Raw genomic sequence first — 8,672 nt, 5'->3', positions numbered from 1 at the left:
ATGATTTCACAAAGGCCGCTGGCCGAGCCACTCTTGGCTCTGACCATAAACAATGTTCAAAAAAGCAAAAATACAAACTCATCTAACACACGATATCTTTTATTCCGTGTTCTTGGGAATGTTGAGGTCTTTAAATATAGGACTGTCGACTCCAACGCCCATTGCATTCAAACAGTTGTCAACGTAAATAACTGCACCAGTAATTGCTGAAGCGAGAGGCGATGCTAGGAATGCAGCTGTATTCCCTACTTCATCTACAACAAGTTTCAAGGTAAAGTAACAACAGCAAATTAAGACGAGGGAGAGAGCGTAAATAAAACATTTTTAGTGAGAAATAACTTGAGTGGATAATTTACCTGCTGATAATTCTTTCTGGAGAGGTGCATTGGCTAGGGAGTAGTCAATCATCATATCTATGAAACCAATTGCTTTTGCAGCTCGACTTCGTAAAGGGCCTGGATAGCGATATGTTTCTCTTGTCAATAAAGATATTGTATGAACATGAAAAAATGAGTTGGAATTATATAATGGACTAGCGGTTCCTCCGCTTCTTGGTGGGCTTCCATGTAATTGTATAATCCCTCCGTTTCAATATAAGTGAATTACTTCCCTTTTTAGTATGTCCTTAAAACAATGCCTCTTTCTATATTTGGTAACTCTCCAATTCCAATATTCTACATGTCATGTTTAAGACAACAAGATTCAAACGACATCTTGGTACCTTACACACATCTTTAGTTTAAGACACTTAAATTGAAATAGAGAAAGCAATTTGGTTAAGATGTTTTTGTGTAGAAACTAGAATCTACACAACTCGAGGGAAATGTATTAAACACTATCAAGTTTAAATTGTATTAAAGACCACACAGTGGTGACAAACATCAAAGAGAAAACGCTCGCTTTGACTAGATAAACAATTATTGACAGGAAGATAGTGTACAAGACGATAGCGAATGGACATTATACAGAAGGAAAATAACCATCAAATATCCAATCATCCATGCAAAATAAAATACCTTGATAGAATTTATAGTTAACGGCAGTAAATGAGGATAATCCAAGAGATAATGAATGGACAACATACCGGCAGCTATTGTGTTCACCCTAACTTTCTGTTTTCTTCCAGCCTCAAAAGCAAGAACCTACATCATTAGAATGATCTCTTTCAATGACTAGATGCAGCAAAATTAGTGAGGATATTAGAGATTCAAGGGGAGAAAATCGTTTGGCTGTTATCAAAGGGACAGATTTAAAATTTAAAAACAACAAACAAGAAAAAGGAAAGAGTAACGTGTACCCTGGAATGATCCTCTCAGATGCAATATAGGTCAGAGAAATCAAAGAACCACCTGTTATAAGACCATTATTGATTTCAAAGGAAATATTTTGGGAATTTACATAATCGTATAAACCGGTAAACAAGGGGCAAGAAGCGAAAGGATAAACATAAATGGAACGGGAAACTAAATACATGCCTGGGTTCATAATTGGAAGGAAATGCTTTAGCAAAGATACGTAGGAATAACTTGATGCTGATATTGCTGCAAGGTATCCCTCTCCTCGTTGTTTCCAGAAGAGATTTAGTCACCTAATGGTTGAATTATTTCATGAGAAAGATCGCCAATGAAGAAGCGCTGTTTCACAATCTCAAAAGATGATACCTCTGGCCCATTAGCAAGTGAATGGACAAGAATGTCGATGCTGCCAAAATCCTCCTTCACAGATTCCGCAACTTCCTATAAGAAAATAAGAGAAATCAGGTGTGAAAAGTATGCAACAGTGACACAAGCGTCGGAGGTTGGACATAATATCAGGAAGAAGAAGACGTCCTGATATAGCCCTAAAATGATAGCAAACACAAACAAAAAATAACTGCTGCAGAGAAAAGAAAAGTGGATAACTGTAATTTGCTTAATGCATGTATAACAATAACCATTGTGCTGCAGAAGGTCGGAGAGGCAGCACAACTATTAGTACAAGTTCGGTGTATACATGAGGAAAAAAGTAGTAGGAAGACAAATTTTCTGGTAGTTACTCAGTTTGTTCAGCATGCAAAAAAAAGTGCGAACAGGGAGAACTACGTACTGAAACTGTCCACTTAGAAGAACCAGCATAACACTTATTTGTTTTTATCTGCAAGGTGAGTTAAAAACAGTTTTAGGATAATGAAATTGGAACACAATAAATAATTTCACGCAATCATAGGCTTTGGAATTACATCTTCAGGTACATCCTCAAGACTATCAAAAACAGCATCGAGGGGGTATACTTTCGTAATCTCCATCAAAGAGCCATCTGGCAAACTGAGAAGATGTATATAGTGCGAGATTAGTCATAAAGCTTTTTCTGCAGAGGTACAAAAGAAACAAAAGTTTAAAGGCCTGTAAGAAATGCAATTGAAGATATACAGAGAGTTCAAGCTGAGATACCACAACGAATTGTAAATTTCACTTGAACCCAGGTTCCAACTATAGTTTCAGCAGCTGCAGCAGCCAGGGACTTGGCAATAGCTCAACCATATCCATTATCATCAGCTACACCAGCTATAAAAGCCCTTTTACCTGCAAACAGCGTTTGCATTTTTCTTAAAAGGCAGAAGGCTGCACGGACAGAGATTCCAAATTTGAACACATTAAAAGCAGAGATGAAAGAAATTAATATAGCATAAAAGTAGATGATGCCACAAATGAGATTACAATCTCTGTCAATTCAAACATTCCATCCATCGCCCAAGTTCCAGCAGCAAATAATATGCTACCACAGTGTTTGCTGTAAAAGCTCCACCTTGGCAGATAATGTTTCTAACGTGAGTCAAGACGAAACAAATCCTCTCTACTATCTAAAAGCTACTTTCGGTTCGCAAACACAGAAGTAGTTCATCATGTGATATAGTTAACCGTAACCCAAAGAAGCTAGAAATTCTAAAAGGACATTATGCACTAGAAATATTTCCAACTTTGGTTCTCTACTAGAGATTACGTATTGCCTTTCCTTGAATCGTGTAATAATGAGGGGATATCCCAAGTTTAAAAGGGGGAATAAGAAAAGTAAGAAGATCTACTGACAACATTCACCGTCTCTTCCCCAGTAAGAAGATCAGTGTGGGAACCCATACAAAGTGGCATGTTTTGTATGGTTCTTGGCAAGGGAGGCAGTTCTTACTCAGGAGAACCTCAAGAAAAGGGGAATAATCTTATGCCCCAGATGCTTCCTACGTGGTGAGAAAGAAGAAACAGTCAAAAATTTGATCTTGCATTGCAAGATCACAGGACGGCTTCGGAAATTGTTTTGAACCTTCGAGGCATATCATGGTGTATGCCAGGGAAGATTACAGAAGCCCTGTCAAGCTGGGAACTGGTTGGACTGCAGGCAAAGAATAGAAGCAGATGGAGGATAGTTCCAGCTAGCGTTTGGAGGTCAATCTGGAAAGAGAGGAATTCGAGATGTTTTGAAAATGTAGAAAATAGCGTGCAACAGATCAAGTTAAATTGTGTCTTGATTTTGTGTGTTTGGTGTAATCAGATATGGTCAAATTATCTTGTCTCTATTATTGATGTTTTAGACTCATTATAGACATCGGATCATAGATTTGGTAGGACTCGTAAATATGGTTGTGCACTGCACAACCTTGTACTGACCTGATTTGTATGTGTGTGTGTGTGTGTGTAGATATGGAAATTTACCAGTTTCAAAAAAACATTCACCACCTCTTCCACTCACTCCTCAGATCTTAAAGTGCATAGAAAAAAGCTTTTGAAAACTAAAAATTCAGAACCTAACCTCGCAAATCAATCGGCAACACAGAGGCAGGCTTGCTATCATCAGCTTCTGATTGTGCCTTGGTGACAACTTTCTGTAACTTTTGAGTTGTAGATGTGAAATTGCGGCTAAAATGTTGAATGGATGAAACATGACAACTACTAGCAAGCCTGTTCCAGGACAGTCTTCTAGTGTCACCACCAAACTTTGTTGAGCAGAAACTGGAAATTCTTTTCGTCGAGAGCATGGATGGCCTAGCTATCACTATTTGCAAGCTTGAAGCTGCAGTTGCTGCCATTTCTAGAGAATACTTTGTAGAGCAGCGGTAACCTGGGAGTGTTTTCAAATAAAAATGAACATTCAAAAATATACCAATTGTATGCAGGTTTTCAAGGAAATCTAATGAAAGAGACGAACAACATGAAAGAGTATTCCACTTTTCTTCTCTGACAAAAATTTATAAATCCTCATCAATAGAGAAATACAAAATATATAGTAATTAGAGCTACTTGGTGGCTATTTCTTCCTCTCCAATGTTCTCACTAATCCTTAATTTTCATCACGTCCAAAAGCAAATGAGATGTTTCTCTAAAATATTGGATGTGAGCATACTTTTGAGGAACTCAAATGCCACTCTCCTCCTTCTCAGGTCCACCGTCATCCAAAATGATTTCTTCCATCCAACCTTCCCTTTTAACAAATCATTAGCCTTATTTCCTCAAAATGAAAAGCATTAAGAATTTCGGCATGTCCCACAGCTAAGTCCCTTTCTCAAAACTAAAGAAATATCAGCTCGTTTGAACCCATATCCTGTTTTTCACTTATCCATACTTCCATAATCGACTACAACCCCTTTCTTGCCTTCGAATTAAAAAAAAAATGAAATAGACCTAAATATACTATTAAGTGGAGAACGGCAGAGGGAGCAGCCCATTATCCCAAGTTCCAAATCCTGCGGTTAGTCTTAAGGATCGGCCCCAGACAGATTTCTCAGTCGTCAAAAAATAACTGTATCTGACATTCAGCCACCAATACATATATAGATCACTGGTAAAACCAACCGCACACTTACAAATCAATGTTCTTTTTTCTTCTTTCCATTCTAGGTAAACAACTAATAATTATCTAGTCAAGTGAAAATTAATTACTTCCACAGCAACAACTGTATGCGAACCACTACACTGGTGACCAAAGCTCATGTAAGCACCATACCAGTCCGACTAAGGCAAGAGGGAAAGACCTCATTTTTAGATTCATATCTATTCGTCTTAGCCCCACTTCAGCAATTCAATCTCAAATTTCATTTCCGCTTTCATCATTTGATTTTTGACATCTACGAGTTGATCTTGCAAAAGAAGTAAAGTGCAATAACAAGTGATTTGTGATTGATAAAAATTACCACCGGATTCTGTACACTTAAGTATTGGATCATCACTTTAGACCCCAATTATTTAAGCATAGTAAATAACAGTATTCAGGACTAATGTCTCATCACAGACCCATAACCTTAGGCATACATTCTCCCAACAAATACAAAAAATAAACCCTCAAAAGATGAAAACTTTACGCAGAACACACACTTTTAAGCTAATGTTTATTCGAAATGCGGCCAAAATAAAGCTTAATTTCAAGAAACCAATACCCACTAAAAAGATAAGCAGCAAAACCTAAAACTTGAATCACATTTGATTTATTAAAAAGAAAAAACAAGTGTCTCATCAAAAACAGGCCCATGACATAGACTTACATCCCCAAGCAACTACTATACAGATGCTTCGGAATCTTCAAAAATGCCAGCAGGTGCATATTGGATCCTCCAAACCAAAACCAGTGCATACTTGGAGGATCAAACACGGGCATGGCAATATTTTTGGGAGAGTCCGAGCAACATAGACTATACAATTAAACCCTCAAGGATGAGAACTTAAAAAATAACACACACACATGCCTTTTTTTATAGTCGTGGTGTCCGGGCCAACTTGCGTGCACCTCGACTAATACCACGGACACCTGCTACCTCCCACCAGCAATAGGTATCATGTCATGTAACTTACGTAACTTTGTCCACCTAGGCTAAGACAGATGGAAAGAAATCACCGAGTATTTTTCGCCTCCGCTGGGATTTGAACATGAGACCTCATGGTTCTCAACCACTTCATTGACAACTAGGCAACACGTTTGGGAGCACGCATACACATTTTCATGCTAACATTTATTCTAAATGTACCCAAAATTAATCATAGTTTCAAGAAACCAAAAGGGCAGCCCGGTGCACTAAAGCTACCGCTATGCGCGGTGTCCGGGGAAGGGCCCCACCACAAGGGTGTATCGTACGCAGCCTTACCTTGCATTTCTGCTAGAGGCTGTTTCCAAGGCTTAAACCCATGACCTCTTAGTCACATGGCAGCAACTTTACCAGTTACTCCAAGGCTCCCCTTCAGTTTCAAGAAACCAATACCTAGAAAAAGATAGAGCAGTTATACAGTTGAGCCCTCAAGCTCAAAGATGAAAACTTTAAACATAACACACAATTTAAGCTGATATTTATTGCAAATGTAGCCAAAATTTAGCATAATTTCAAGAAACCACTACCCCGAAAAAATAAAGCAATAAAAACGGAAACTTAAATCACATTAGAATTATAGAAAAGACAAGTGGTCTCATCCAAAACATACCATAATTCCCTCAAAGATTAAAACTTTAAACACAATACACAACTTTATGCTAATGTTTATTCACAATGCAGCAAAATATAAGCATAATTTCAAGAAACCGGGGAAAAAGAGAAGAGGGGGGTGGGTCAATGCGTCCAGAAGCTATTTCCACATCTCAAACCGGTGACCTCCTAGTCACAGCAAAACTCACCATAATCCCCTCAAAGACGAAAACTTTAAATATAAAACACAACTTTTTGCTAATGTTTATCCAAAATGCAACAAAAAAATAAGCTAACTTCAAGAAACCAAAAAACAGAAAGCATAAAACAAGTCAGCCTGGTGCACTAAGCTCCCACTATGCGCGAGGCCCAAGGAAGAACCAGATCACAGGGGCATATAGTAAGCAGCCTTACCCTGCATTTCTGCAAGAGGCTATTTTCACAGCTTGAGCCCGTGACATCCTAATCACATGGAAGCAACTTTACAAGTTATGCTTATGCCAAGCCTCCCCTTCAATTTCAAGAAAGCAATAACCAGAAAAAGATAAGCAGCAAAACACAAATTTATGCTAATGTTTATTCAAAATGCAACAAAAAATAAGCACAATTTCAAGAAACCTAAAAAAAAAAAAGGCAACTCGGTGCATTAATCTCCGACTATGTGTAGCAAGGACCGGACCGCAAGGGTCTATTGTAAGCAACCTTATCTTACCTAAATATTTCCACAACTCGAACCTATGACCTCCTAATCACATGTCAGCAACTTTACTAGTTATGTCAAAGCTCCCCTTTAATTTTCGAGAAAATAAGCAACAAAACATAACTTTATAATAACAATTATTCAAAATGCAGCAAAAAATAAGCAGAATTTCAAGAATCCAAGATAAAAAAGGGGAGCTCAGTGCACTAATCTCCCTCTATGTACAGGAAGGATCGGACCACAAGGTTCTGTTGTAAGCAGTCTTACCCTACCTAACTATTTTTACAGTTCGAACATGTGACCTCCTAATCACATGTTAGCAACTTTACCAGTTACGTCAAAGTTCCACTTCAATTTTCAAGAAAATAGGCAGCAAAACACAACTTTATAATAACAATTATTCAAAACTGCATCCAAAAATAAGCACAATTTCAAGAATCCAAAAAAAATAAGCAGCCAAACACACCTTTATAATAACAATTATTCAAAAATGCATCAAAAAATAAGCATCATTTCAAGAATCCAACAAAAATAAAAACTGAACCTTGAATCACATTTGAATTAATTAATTAAAAAGGAAAAAGATAGAAATGAACCTTGAAGTGACAGAGTAGAATTATTTTTTTTTTTGGTGGGGCGGGTTGGGGTTTTTTAGTTGCTATCTTTCAACTCCTATTAGAAAGAAAAACAAGTGTGTCAGCATTAACAATAGTAGTAGTAGTAGTTTGTCTGTTAGGGTCTTTAAAGAGGAAACCACGCCGCGTTTGGGCATGAAAATAATAATATTTAGGAGTTAAAGTTAGAAGTCAAAGTTGGCATTTTGTTTGAATATAAATATAAATTAAAATGATTTTTAAAATTTTATGAGAAAAATAATTCTTATGATCAAATACTATTATTTTTATTTTTTTCATTAAATTAAAATAATTTTTAAGAAAAAAATGAAAAAATTCTCGTGGCCGAAACGCTTACTAAAAGTTGTCTTGGGGAATTGATGTGCCTAAGTATTTATGGGCCTATAAATTGTTATTGGGCTGTAAAGAGAGAATTGAAGATCTTACTGGGCCTAGTACTTTTGGGCCTGTAGAATGTCATTGGGCTTAGCAGCTTCTTGTTCTTTTTTGGGCAACTTTCAAAAAGGGTAAATTTCATAAGTAACAAATTTAAGCTCATAATTAGAAATTTCATAGCAACTGTTTCATAATTATCTGAAATAGCAACTTCAATTTTGTATAGCAACTTGTATTTTGTATTTTATAAAGGTGTTACTACTAAAATACATATACAATAAGATTTACCGCGCTTCTTTTACTCAAATCAGTTGAGTTAAATAAGGAATAATTATCTCATGTATTTAAAGCCGTAAATTCTTTTTTCATAAATTACTCTTATTTAAAAAAGTAGATTCATCTTCCATAAATTACTCTTATTTAAATTAATAGATTCCTTTTTCAAATCAAACTCAAATATGAAGATTATTATCTTATGATATTCAAAAATTCAAAATAAATCATCATTACTGTTTTTTTCTCGCTTTCACTCTCTTATATCTCTAAT

General features: G+C 36.5%; 1 pseudogene; it reads right to left on the bottom strand.

Moving 5' to 3' along the window:
• On the bottom strand, window positions 1-7,879 carry LOC124895492 (annotated as a pseudogene).
• Window positions 7,880-8,672: the final 793 nt, after the last annotated feature.

The sequence above is a fragment of the Capsicum annuum genome, unplaced genomic scaffold, assembly GCF_002878395.1.
Source record: "Capsicum annuum cultivar UCD-10X-F1 unplaced genomic scaffold, UCD10Xv1.1 ctg82557, whole genome shotgun sequence".
In the NCBI taxonomy this organism is placed as follows: Eukaryota; Viridiplantae; Streptophyta; class Magnoliopsida; order Solanales; family Solanaceae; genus Capsicum; species Capsicum annuum.
This window is presented reverse-complemented; position numbering and strand designations above follow the sequence as displayed.